This window comes from Manacus vitellinus, unplaced genomic scaffold, assembly GCF_001715985.3.
Source record: "Manacus vitellinus isolate BGI_N305 unplaced genomic scaffold, ASM171598v3 scaffold_7_pilon, whole genome shotgun sequence".
In the NCBI taxonomy this organism is placed as follows: domain Eukaryota; kingdom Metazoa; phylum Chordata; class Aves; order Passeriformes; family Pipridae; genus Manacus; species Manacus vitellinus.
In genome coordinates this window covers 29,007,175-29,020,226 of record NW_021940813.1, presented here as the reverse complement: position 1 = coordinate 29,020,226, position 13,052 = coordinate 29,007,175, and positions in this window count along the sequence as shown.

Here is a 13,052-nt window from a genome sequence, read left to right as displayed (position 1 = left end):
AGAAGCACAAGTGCCAGGCACATAATTCTGAAATACAAATTCTACACCAGCAAGATTAATTCTTGAAGATACTGTTTCTAGCTGATCATTTCCTGTACAAATAGAGATATTGGGAACTGATATGTCTACTTACTCAAGGTGAAAATCCTGCCCTCTTTGAAGACTTTGACAATGAGCCATTCAGGAAAGTGAGTATTTACCCTGTCAATGCATATATTTTCAAACATTGTTTGTCTAGAGGTTATTACGATTTCAGAGTTGAAATTCCCATTCTGGTAATCTACTCTGAGAATGTCTGGGTGGAAAAGTTGGCAATGAACATCACAGAGAGGACTGAAAAGGAGTTGAATCAGTGAAGTATTTGTTGTCATCTTATATCTCATTTCTCTTTTGACTCATTTATAAAGAAAAAAATGAAACAGCATGGGACTCCTATGACTGAATTAACAAAATAGAACCGAAAGTGGGAGAATTTATGCAGGAGGCATGAAATTTGTTTAACATCAGAATTTGTCTTTACTTTTGTCTGCTACTTCTGACTTGGTCAGCTATTTCAGTCTAATGTCTTTGTAACTTTTGGTCACCTATTTTCTTTCTTCTTTTTTTTTTTTTTTTAATCTTTCTTAATTTTTTCGTAGCAGGAGTTGGAGTCCTTGGCTCAATCACAGGTAGCCAGTGTGCCTTTGGGTGTTGCAATTATTCTGTCTGGCATCCAGGTACAGTCCCAGGAAGGGAGTGGGTCATCTGGTAGTCACATGTCCCATCTGCAATCTTGTGCAGAAATTTTAGCTCTCCAAGAGGAGTAGGTTTGTATATCTTGGTAACTCAGCCCTGCTCACAGGTACTAAAGGGACATGTGAATCAGCTTCCAGGTGAGCTGAAGGCATTGCTACAGAGTGTTGTGAAGCACAGGACTGGATAACACCAAGATCTCACAGAGCCACCAGAGTGCAGAAATGCAGTAGGCTCCAGGAAGATGAATTTTAGTGTCAGAGATCCATTGATCTCTATATATTTACACCTATTGTAATAAATTGCTTGGCAGAGAGGTTTTTTTCCCACATTATACCTCTAATACGGAAATACATGCTTGGCTTTGTGATTACTAAGTCCTTCAGATCAAGATTTATTTCTCTGTGGAAATAACAATAAAGCTAAGTTGGGCTTAGAGTCTGATTTTGAGTCAAATTTTTTTTATATAATGGTAATTATTTTAATGGCTGAAAAACAACCCAGTGGAAAAGGACCTGGGGTTGCTGGTGTACAGCTGGCTGAACATGAGCCAGCAGTGTGCTCAGGTGGCCAGAAAGGCCAGTGGCACCCTGGCTTGTATCAGGAATAGTGTGGCCAGCAGGGCACTTAGTGTTGTGGTCTAGTTGATCATCAGTGGTTGAACTTAATGATCTTGGAGCTCTTTTCCAGCCTAAAAGATTCTGTGATCCTTGTTTGTTCACTTACCTACTTTTTCCCTGCAGTAAATAAAAACAAATGTACAAACAAACAGAAAAAAAGCTTTCTCATAAATATTAAATTAGAGCTTTAGATAGTCTAAAAAAATTAAGCTAATGCTTGTAAGTACAAATGATTTATTTACAGCTTTGGGATTGGAATTTAGAGTTTATATGTAAGATGAAAGCCACACACCGATATTTGTCCAGTAGTCTTTGAGTCTGTCTGGCAAGTGTAACTGCCAAAACCAATTCTAGTGGAAGTGAGTGTGTTATTTCTTGCTTTATTTCTACAACAAAATGTGTTGTGAAATATTTATAGAGACATAATGCTGTACTTGAAGACGTTAGTTATTTGTTTACTTTCTTGACTGGTAAGTAGACAATGCTTCCTGTTAAATAAAATTTAGATGCAGCAGGAAAGTGAAATATAAAGCTTTTTCTAAGACTATTATAAACAAATACCAGCTCTTCAGCTCTAGAAATATAAGGAGGGGCTGAAATGGACAAGATTTGCTTGTAATTATGTGGTGAAAATTTGAATAGCAAATCGAAAACTGCATTTGCAATAGACATTTGATTCAGATTCTGTGGTATTTAGTTCAGAGATGGCTTTGTTTTAAGCCTAGTTAGTCCAAGTTGAGTAACTTGCCTGTGAAATCTAAATTGGGGTTCATATGAGGCAGCTAAATTTTGAGTGCCTTTGTCCTAGGTTGCATATTCATTCAATGGAAAGGGAAATGACCCTCCAGAGGCTTCATCTTGCCTAAGATCTAAATATCCTTCTCCACTGGCCTGCGGCAATTACGTATCTCACTCATGTAAGTGCTTAAAATACAGCAGGATGAACCTGGGCCTAAGGACTTAATGGTCTCTGAAGAACTAATAGCTGTTTTCTTTTTCTTGTTCCTGTCATTCATGAAAAAGAAAATGTGGTCGTCATATAGCCTGTATCGAGAATCACTGTTCCTACAACAAAATGCAAGTTTGGCTTTGTTTCAGAAGTTTATCATAGAGTGTAATATTTCTTTGCTTGGAAGCTTTTACCTCTTTAATGCCCAGTAATATATGGTATTACTGGCTGTGAAGGAGTTTTTCAGTGATCAGTGATCACAAGTGTTCTGAATATGGAAGCTGTAACTGAAATATGCAGTCACATCATTCTGCTGAGAAATAGTCGTGTGCATCTCTGCTAAGGAGGGGTCCAGAGCTGGAGAATTAAGAATGTGATAGACTAGCACTAAAATACAGACTATCCTGGGTAAGCTTCTCAAGGGGTACCGTTCGTGTTGTCATCCAACATTAACTTGAGTTTCTTTTCATTGACTTTACTGCATGATGTCTCAAATTATGAACTTTGTTATATTTTTATAAGAAAAAAATTAGAAGGCAAGAGGTGGAGTAAGGAGAGGTGATGTTAGGGAAGGGGCGGGGAAGAAGGGAGAGGAAAAAGGCGTGTAAAGGAAAAGAAGCAATGGCTTGGAGTGGGGAATTTTGATTTATTATTAAGTAGTCAGCGAGCTATTAGAAGGTTCAGAAAATGGTGTTTTCATCTGGTTGCCTGAAGTTGGCAAACATTTAGTCTGCTTATGTCAAAGTACCCAGTAGAGTGAAAATGTTCTTTTTGTAAAAGATATGAGATAGGTTACTGTATCGCAAGATCAGAGGGTGGTGTTCTAAGAGCTCTGAAACAGCAAAACCTTGAGCACTAAATGAGTATATTATGAGTAACACACTGAAAGACACTATATTGTGGACTAGAATTATTTTGTAAAGAGCCACTGAAAAAATCTTAAGAGATCCTTGTAAAATAAATACCGTTTATTTTGTTCATGCAAGGAAAAAACCACAAACTTATCTAAGTTAATTTATCTCATAATCAATATTTACATTCCTATACTTGGACAGGCTTTTTTATACTTGTAATATTTGTATTTCAGAACAAATATGCTTCCATGACTACTTTATAGATTTCAGGGAAAAAAACTATTTAGTTCTTTCAAGCAATGTGTACACACAAACATCAGAGCACCAATGCAAGGATTATAGATCTGGTTGAATATATGTTAAATTCTTACAGAGTATAAGTAAGCAGTGTCTGTTGGGTAGAATTATCATATTTCATGTATAATTTGCTGTGTGCTGTCTCTTCATTAAGAGTAAAAAAGGGACTTAAATATCCTACTGGTCATTGCCACTGATTTTCTATCTTGTTTATATATGTTGTCATTTGTTTTGTGAAAAACAAAAGAAGAGCTTGTACTGGTACCAGTAGTAAGTGGTTTACATAACTTACTACTAGTCTCACTATTCTTAGCTGTTGTCACATCAGCATTGTATACCAGGAAAATGCATTTTGGTTCCAAAGTTATTTGGCATTTAGATGCTCCTCTTTTTATTCTTGTCCTCTTTTTGATGAGCTCTTGGGCTTTATGCGAAGAGACTATGAGACCAACATCAGCAAACCAACAGCTGAGAACAGTATGAATATTGAAATGTTATTCTAAGACAATAAAAATGTTCTGAAATGGTTTTTCTGCAGCTAAAACAGTTTCTTTTCTGCAGACTTTCTGAGTGTTTACTAAGACCTGTCAGTCCACAGGCTATCAGAGATGGATGCAAATATGTGTGGGAGTACAGAAGGAAAAGTACGAAGCGTTTTTGTCCTAGGAAAAACTATTTGGCAAGAACAAACTCTTTGAATTAGTGCCAGCCAGATTATATTGGTAGCAGGAGATCACATAATAGTCCAAAGCTACCAAAGAGGACAGATGCCAAAAAGGAATATGTTTATCTCATGTTTATGGGGATGCAAGTGGTGTGCACTTGTGTACATCAAATATCCTCAGAAGCATCAGAGTGGCTGCCCATGGAGTTTTGGGTTGCTTCTTCGCTAAAACTGACATAATGGAAATTTGGCAGACACTCTAGTTTGATTAATGCAATTTTTTTGTTCATCTAAGTAATTAAGATTACTTTTTGATCAAGTTTGCCATAATACTTGTATTGACCTGATTTAATTGAACAAACAGACAAGCAGATACCAGTTGACAAAGTCATTACGTCCTGTTGCATACCTTTATTCTGTGGTTGCTAATACTGCAGATTTATGCTGGTGACAAAGTAAAAAGGTGAGCAATAACAAATGCAAATATATTGTATCTGTAGTGCACAATATAAATGGTGTTACTTTCTTTTTTAATAAGAAATACAATAATGTCTGCATAGCAGGCTGACAGCTCTACTGCCCTCAGCTATCAAATACATCTCCCTAGCTTGAGCCAAGTTGTATCATTGCTTTTATACAGATACTCATTGTGTCAGCTGACATTTTACTGCTTTTTATTTTTTGCAACCTGAAATGGCAGTCACTTATTCTGAAAAAAGAGGTGTTTTCACCTGCTACCCCCAGCAAATGCATTAAACTGAAGATACTTGCTATTTCTTAAGCAGAAATAGCAGCTTGCTATTTCTTTTTTTAAATTAATTTCATTTATTAAAATAATACAATTTTCTATGAGCAGGAAATGAACAAATCTTGGATTTTAACAACATACTCTAGTTGGTTGTGAACTGATGTTTTGCTGAATTGGAAGCACTGAAATGGTAGCACAGATCTAGGAATGGTCTGACTCAGTCCCTGAGTTCAATACACAATCAATTGGGAACTAATTTGTTAACCTTTTTTTTTTTAATATATATTGTATGTATTAAGTAAAAACTGTCTTTCTTAGTTCTGCATCCATAGGGTGTCAATTACATCTACCTCATCAGTGGTTTAAGTCTCAAAACTGGAAGTGAAAAGTAAAGTTTTTACTAAAAAATTATTTCAGGTATATTAAAATACATTAATATATAAAAAACCCCTGAGCATGTTTCTTTTAATCTTTTCCATTAATCTGATTCTTCATAATGTGTATTCCAGACCGAATCAATTTTGTAAATGCTAAATTAGGAAATTTGGTATGTGAATATTAGTTAATCATTGGAACTGCAGCAGCACATGTGGATATTACTGTGCTGAGATTCATGCAGTGTGAGAGCATACAGGATCTTGTTACCTTTTTGGTGACAAAGGGAAGTGAATGAGTTTGGTGTTATTTGGTCCAGCCATGGTGCTTATTTACAAAGTCCTGTTTTCCTGGTCACACTGTGCATATAAAAGATGTACCTCCCTTGTGTTCAGAAATAAGTAGGTCATAAGCACTCTACCCAACACCGTGTCAATGGGTCTTGGCTTTCTACCAGGGCTGCACAAGCAGACGTCTCCTTATTGATAGTACAAGTGATAGTGCAAGCCTGGACTTGTGGAAAGCATTTGACTTTGTTTCACTTGACCTCCTTGTCTCTAAACTGGTAAGACATGCATTTGATGGGTGGACCACTCAGTCGGTAAGGAATTGGCGGGATGGTCTCACTGAACTGCTTCATGTCCGAATGGAGAGCAGTGATGAGTGACATTCCTCAGGGGTCAGTATTGAGACCAGTGCATCATATCCTGGGCTCCATCAAAAGCAGCGTGACCAGCAGGTAGAGGGAAGTGATTTTCCCCCTCTACTCTGTCCTCATGAGAACCCACCTGGAGTACTGCATCCAGCTCTGAGGTTACCAGTACAAGAAAGACATGGAGCTGTTGGAGTGAGTCCAGAGGAGGGCCACAAAAATGATCAGAGGGATGGAGCACCTTTCCTATGGAGAGACTGAGAGAGTTGGGACTGTTCAGCCTGCAGAAGAGAAGGTTTCAGGGAGACCTGCTAGCAGCCTTACAGTACCTAAAGGGTGGAGGTGGGAGAGGGACTTTGTACAAGGGCGTGTAGTGATAGGACAAGTGGGAATGGCTTCAAACTGAAAGAGTGTAGATTTAGATTAGATATTATGAAGAAATTCTTTACTATGAGGGTGGTGAGGCACTGGAACAGGTTTCCCCAGAGTAACTGGGGATGCCCCATCCCTGAAAGTGTTCAAGGCCAGGTTGGAAGGGGCTTTGAATAACCTGGTCTAGTTGAAGGTGTCCTTGCCCACGGCAGGGAGGTTGGAACCAGGCGATCTTTAAGATCTCTTCCAACACAAACTATTCTGTGATTCTATAGGTTTTTGGTCCTTTCTGCCTTTCATATATCTCTTTATAAAGATACTAAATCTCCAATGTCTGCATTTTCAAATTGGCTTCAGACACTGGTATGACACATAACTTTTCTTCCTCAGCTGAGTCATGTGGAAGGTGCTGTCCTAGTGTTTCAGCTTTTTCTATTCTTTCAGTGGAAGTCTGGGTTCTCTAGTAAAAAGCATAACTGCAAGAATACTGTATCTCCATTTGACTGAAATACTTGCAGGGCTTCTAAAGGAAAGTGCATTAGGGTTTGGGTTTTTTCCCTCTGGCTTCAGTGAAAACATATTACATAAATATTTCTAGTGTCAATATCTATTGCATGTTAGTATCATTCTGTATTCCTTTCATTTATACTCATTTAAAATCTATCAGCTAGTGACTATGTTGTGATGGCACTAGATAATCAAAATATTTGTGTCTTTTATTCCAAATGAGAGAGAGAGCACAACCCCTCAAGCCAACCTGTCTGACTTCATTGCAATGGAACATCTGTCTTTCCAAACCTTTTCTATCTCCGGTGCGTGGATTATTTCTGGACTGTAACTAAATTATGCATGTGCAAATGGCTACAAATCAGTTGTAGAGTTTTCTGCAAAGCTGTTTCTTCTTTGGAGTGACAGCTATACAAAATAAATGGGATTTCATCATAGTTGGAGGCCCTGGTAACAACTGTACTGCATGTTTAAATAAATGTTAGGGCTGAAGTTGTGTGGTTTTTTGATTGTTTACTTCTGAAACGGAAAACAGCAAAGACTGTTGGAAGTTACTTTTAGTTTAAAAACTTACAGAATAAGAAAAATAATGCTGGACCAAGATTGCTGAAGATTTTCTGATTAAAATTTTCTCATACCAACTTCACAGTTATAGTGATCAGTGAGGGGACAGTGTGTGGACTCCAGGATACTTTTTATAAGTATTATGTTTAAAGAGTATGTTTTGAGTAAAGGGTGTCAACTTTTTCCCTACATAAGTAGAATAAAAGTATAAAATGTTCAGTAAAGATGCAACATATGAAGAGTAAAAGAAAAATGTTCAGTAGGGATGCTATATTCAGAATAGAATTAATTATTTTGAGAAGGGAGTTTTAAAAATTGCTTAGAAATAGTTTGGCTAATCCAGTTAGTTTGACTAATCCAATAGTTTGACTAATTTGAAGGAAGTTTTAGCATCATGGGAAAGTTGTGATATTTATTGTTTATGAGGGAAATAAATAAGGAAATGCAGTGACTGCATCAGATTAGTTTGGTTCCAATCTACTGTGATTCATTCCTTGTTAATGCATATTTTAATTACTCTCAACAGTTGTCCTGAGATCCTTTTAAAGGACTGATTTGAAATCTATATAATTCAAAGAAAAGTCTCCAAATTACTAAGTGCCATTTCCCTAGTACTGTATGCATAAATATCCAGGTAGTTAGACCTGACTGAACCAGTGAATACCCTTTCTTTGTAGTGCAACATTAAAACACACAACAATATCAGCCCATGGAAGCTTCCAGAAGGAGTGGGATCAGTAGCCGGTTACCTTTTTTTACATGCATGTAGATCTTAGAACAAAATGCAGAATGATTTTGGTTGAACTTCAGAAGTCTTTTAGCTTTCCTCTTCCTTCTGTTTTTTGAATTTGTGGGCCTGGTTAACCTGAGTATGTGGCTCAGATCGTATGTAAAAACCTAAGCATATTGAAAAAATGGTTAATTTTTAGGTGGCTTCAATGATCTGTATTTTTTCCGAGGCAGAGAGTTATATTTACTACTTGTGTGATTTAGAGAGGTTTAGATTAGTAAGATCTAAACTGGTTGCATCCAACAGTGAATAAACACAGTTGATGGAAAGAAAAATGGCAAAAGCCAGCAAATGGCAACCAGCAAAGTTCCTAAGACCAGCCCTGCAGGATTGCATGACTGCTTGTTATTCACAGCACTTGTAGAAGGAGTAGAAATATTGAAACCCATTCACATAAATACAAGTACTGGCTTGTGGAAAAAGATTGATTCCAACACCTTAAAATGTTCTATTTCAGTTTCTGCACTGTTACATCTGTGTGAATTCAGTCTAAATCCACAGCAGAGAAATAAGGAGGAATCTATTGCTCTGGTCTGATAATACTGTAACAAAGGTAATCTAAAAAGCACATAGTGGCAGAAACAAGTATAGGGGAATACATTTAGAGGAAGAAATATGATTTCCATGGAAGGAGGAATGCATTTAAAAAAGCATGGACCAAATCAGATAAACTCAGAAACAAAAATTTGTCAAAAAGGATAAAGCTCCAGTGACATAGACCATATAACAGATGACTGTCGGTTGAATACTAAAAAGAAAGAATCAAGAAATGAAGAATATGCCTTAACAGAAACTCAGTTTACAGAAGGACAAAGAAATATCTAGCAGGCAGAAACCAACAGAAAAAGCCAGTGTTTGCTCTGAAAGGAGGGAAGCATATATGTTTAATTCTGCATTGTAGTTAGTCTTGCATCATAGCATTCTACATGAATCATTATTTTATTCTTTACTGGGAGAAATGAACAACTCCTTCACAGGAGTACAACTCCATCAGAACCTGTAGAGTTCTGATAGCATCACATTAGCTGAATCTGACCCATTATCTGTAAATTGTTTGAGCTCAGTCCAGAATCTGAATCACACAACAGAAATATTTTAAAATGTGCACCTTTTCTGCTATGACTGTGTTCTAGAGAATGCTTATCTGGGCATGGACATGCTGTAGGTCTGCATTAAAGCTGTGAATATGTTGTCATCCTGTCTTAAGAGTAACTGTATTTACATGTAAGCTGCACATTATCACTGTTGTTCCAGGTTTTCATCAATGCTTTCTCCCTTTAATACTTCCTTTCAGTCAAAAGTGAACATAACCCTTGAATGCAAGAATAAGCATATTTAAAATAAAACATGCTAACATGATGTTATAGAAACAGTCTGAAAGAAGAAACTGCTTATACCTGGGCTGTAACTTACACCCTGCTTTTGCCAAGTGTCGGGGTACCAAAGAAGAGCATTACCCCTGCTTTGTTTTCTTTTTTCATCAGCCTCTCATGATCTCTTCCCTGTGCATCAATCACACTTGGATCCTGATACTGGGGCATCAGTCCACTCCTGGGAAACTCCGAAGTCCAAATCACAAGAGCACAGCTCCTATTTCTTGACGACTCATGCTGCTCAAACTGCACCCTCAAAGCAGACTCTTGTCTCCCTTGCTCATAATCCTGGGACTTTATGTCACTTTTTGGTGATGCAGCCAATCAACCTGATGGCATTAGGCATCTCCACAGGCTGCAGAGGTGAAGCTTATCACTGTCATCTCTCCAGTATCAGTAGACCTTGTGCACATGGTTTCACTGCTCTTGAGGTGTGTGTTTTGCTTTCCAAATGTACACTGCTGTGTGTGTGCAGTGTGCAGTACACACCTGAATAGGATTGCTATATGTAAGTAGCTTTGTGACTTTAGCCTTAAGTATGCTTGGACAAGTCCCACAGTTTCAGGTTTACTCGGATTTTCTGGTTTTAACACTATAGATCACCTAAAATAAGCAACTTGAATCTCTCATTAGTGTCAATCGATGACAGCAACCAACAAATCAGATCAACATTAATTAGGCAACTGATGCTTCTAAATATAATTAATGCTTTTTTCCCAATAAATTAGAAAAAATCTGATTAATTTATTCTAATTAATTTCCATTACAGTTTGAACAATTTATTTGTAGGGAGCTTTGGTAAGGAGTTTAAGATCTTAAGTAATTTAGGAGTCTACATCCTAACTGCACCTTTGAAAAAAAAAAAAAGACGTGTTGCTTATTTTTTATATAAGTTGGAGTTCTTTTAGGACTTTCTGTGAAATGCTAAATGATGAACTGTGGTTGGGTGGTTCTTGAGGCAATCAATTGTACACTGTCTTAGATTACAGCTGAACATGGAGTGTTTCCTTCCTTGGATCAAAGTAAACAAAGCAGATGCATCCTGACAGCGTGTTTTGCTAAGCTGTAGATGCACATCATCGCTCCATCTCCTGTTACTCAGCTTGAAAGAAAACAGTGTGTGTAGTGCAGAGATAGAATAACAGTACACTCTGTTTTTCATGTCACTGAGCTAAACAAGCCAGTGTTTCACTCAGAAGACAGGTTCTCTCTTCCCTTGGGCTTTCATTAGCCCTTTGCTGCACCTTTTCCAGTTGAAGTTTTTGAGGAAGGGTGTCCAGAATTTTCAGGGTATTTTAGGGAAATTTTAACTGATAACTTGTGCAGCAGCACTTCTACTTCCATCACTGGCTGCATGCTAGGATAACGATAGCATTTTTCACATATGCATTTCACTGTTACTCCTAGTGCTCTTGTAACTACCCAAAATACCCAGCTTCATCATCTATGATTCCTACCAACTCATCAGCTACTGCTGTTTTCAGTCCCTGGGTACATGACTTTCCTCTTCCGTGTTCCCCAATTTCAAATAGTTTCATTCCCTTAACTTAATAGGAGTAACTGGAGTATGTCCAGAACATATGTCAGTCAAATTCTAGCCTTGTGAAAGGCAGGGACTAGTTTTCCGCAGTTTTCAGTATACTTTGCCTTTGTCTTTACTGGAAAATCCAAATGACATTACATTTTGTAGACTTGTGAAGACATTCCTGCAAAGAAATGTCAATTGATTTTGAAAACATGAAGTATGCAAAATAAATACTTCTTCTCAATACGAAGAAATATTACCTAGTGATATTTTTTAAATAATTTCTAATTAAATTGGCCTTCTAGAATTCATAGCCTCAGGTAAAGGTTTTGAAACAGTAGCTCCAAGCAGCAACCCTTCATGTCTTTCAGAGGCTTGTGAATGATCCACAAATTACATTTTTTGTAATTGTAATGTTAACATAACCCAGTACCTTTTTAAAGCCTAGGGAGGGGAGCTGTGTTACTGAAAAGGTGAGTTAGTGTGACAAGAAGACACTGTGTGTCTCTCATATACAGTAGCACAGAACCAGGATTTAAAGTCTGCATGCCTGCACATACAAATGCTCGCATAATCTGTGTACCTGATAGGAAATATAAATGCTTTATATTTTTATTCAGTGATTATATTATCAGGGACCTAGTTTATGAATCCATTTGCAATATGTCTACCATGTCATGCTATTGTAATAATAATACTTCAATAATTCGAGCAAAGGCCTTTTTCTAAGCATAGAATAAATCACCCTGCTGTGGAACAGTCTGAATTCAAAGAAAGTAAATTCTTTTATTATTGTAAATGCATTTGTTACAGTTAGTTATAAAAGGTAATAAATCAACCGTGTTTTTCAAATGCATCCATTTCCATCATTAGGGATAGATTTCTAAGATCTCTTTTCCTAGAATAGCATCAGGTGTTTTAATGTGCTCAGCATCCAGCAGCTTCTACTCTGAAGGCTGGATTTGGGACCATGGAGAAAAGCTGGCTATATAGGAATGAATTCTTTGTGAGATGAACCTGGACAAACATGGGAGAGACAATGTAAAACTAGGTTATATCACACATACATTAATTTCTGAGCTTGAGATAGGGTCTGCTGTTTGGTTTGTATGTCCACTTTTTGTTGCTTTATATAATTAACGATTAGGTAATTCTGTTTCTGCTAGTAGCTGATAATTGCGATTCTAATTGGAAGAAGGTACAAACTTACTATAGTAGTCACAAAAAGGACTCAGCTGTAGAATAGAAAAAGTATCTGCATAAATAGGAACAGAATCAAATTTGACTATAGTACACTAAGATGGATGAATAATTCTCCACTTATCTATATTGGCATGAAATATGGTTTTTGATATATCTTTCTCATCTATTTACAGGTTTTGTACCATCTAGAAAGTTTGATGCTTGGTTATAAGCAGAGTAATTTTGTCTGCATATTGTGGATAAACCCAAATGATTTAATAGTGAAACGAACATTCTTAAAATTTAAATTGCTAAAAGAATTTATCTGTGATTTGAATAGATATTTTCAAGCCATATATATTTCTATCTTTACTGGCATGATCTATGCTCTGTGTATGAGAGGGGGATAACATGACCATTTTTGCATTTGGCATGAATAGCAAGACTCCTTGATTTGAGATTATGTTGCTTTTGCAACAGTTGTCAGAGTTCAGCTTTTCCTGATCATATCACCCTAGAAACCCATCGCATCCTCTTTCTGCCATACATTTTATAACCCCAAAGATTCCAGACACTCTCTAGCGTGCTGTATGGAGAGCAGCAGCCTCACCAGGGACTGGGCAGACAGCGGTCTGTCAGAAACACAGACATCAAGCTGGCAGCTACTCCCTTGCACAGCAGCAAACAGCAGTGCATGCCTGCAGGCTTCAAAGGCAGCAGCCAGCTGAATGGCAGCAATTTTTCCCTGGACACAGCAGCAAGTCCAAGAGCTGTACTGTCAACAAGTGACTCAAAATCAGGGCTAAAGATGTACATGAGGGTGGTGGAGAAGCTGCACAAGGGGCTAT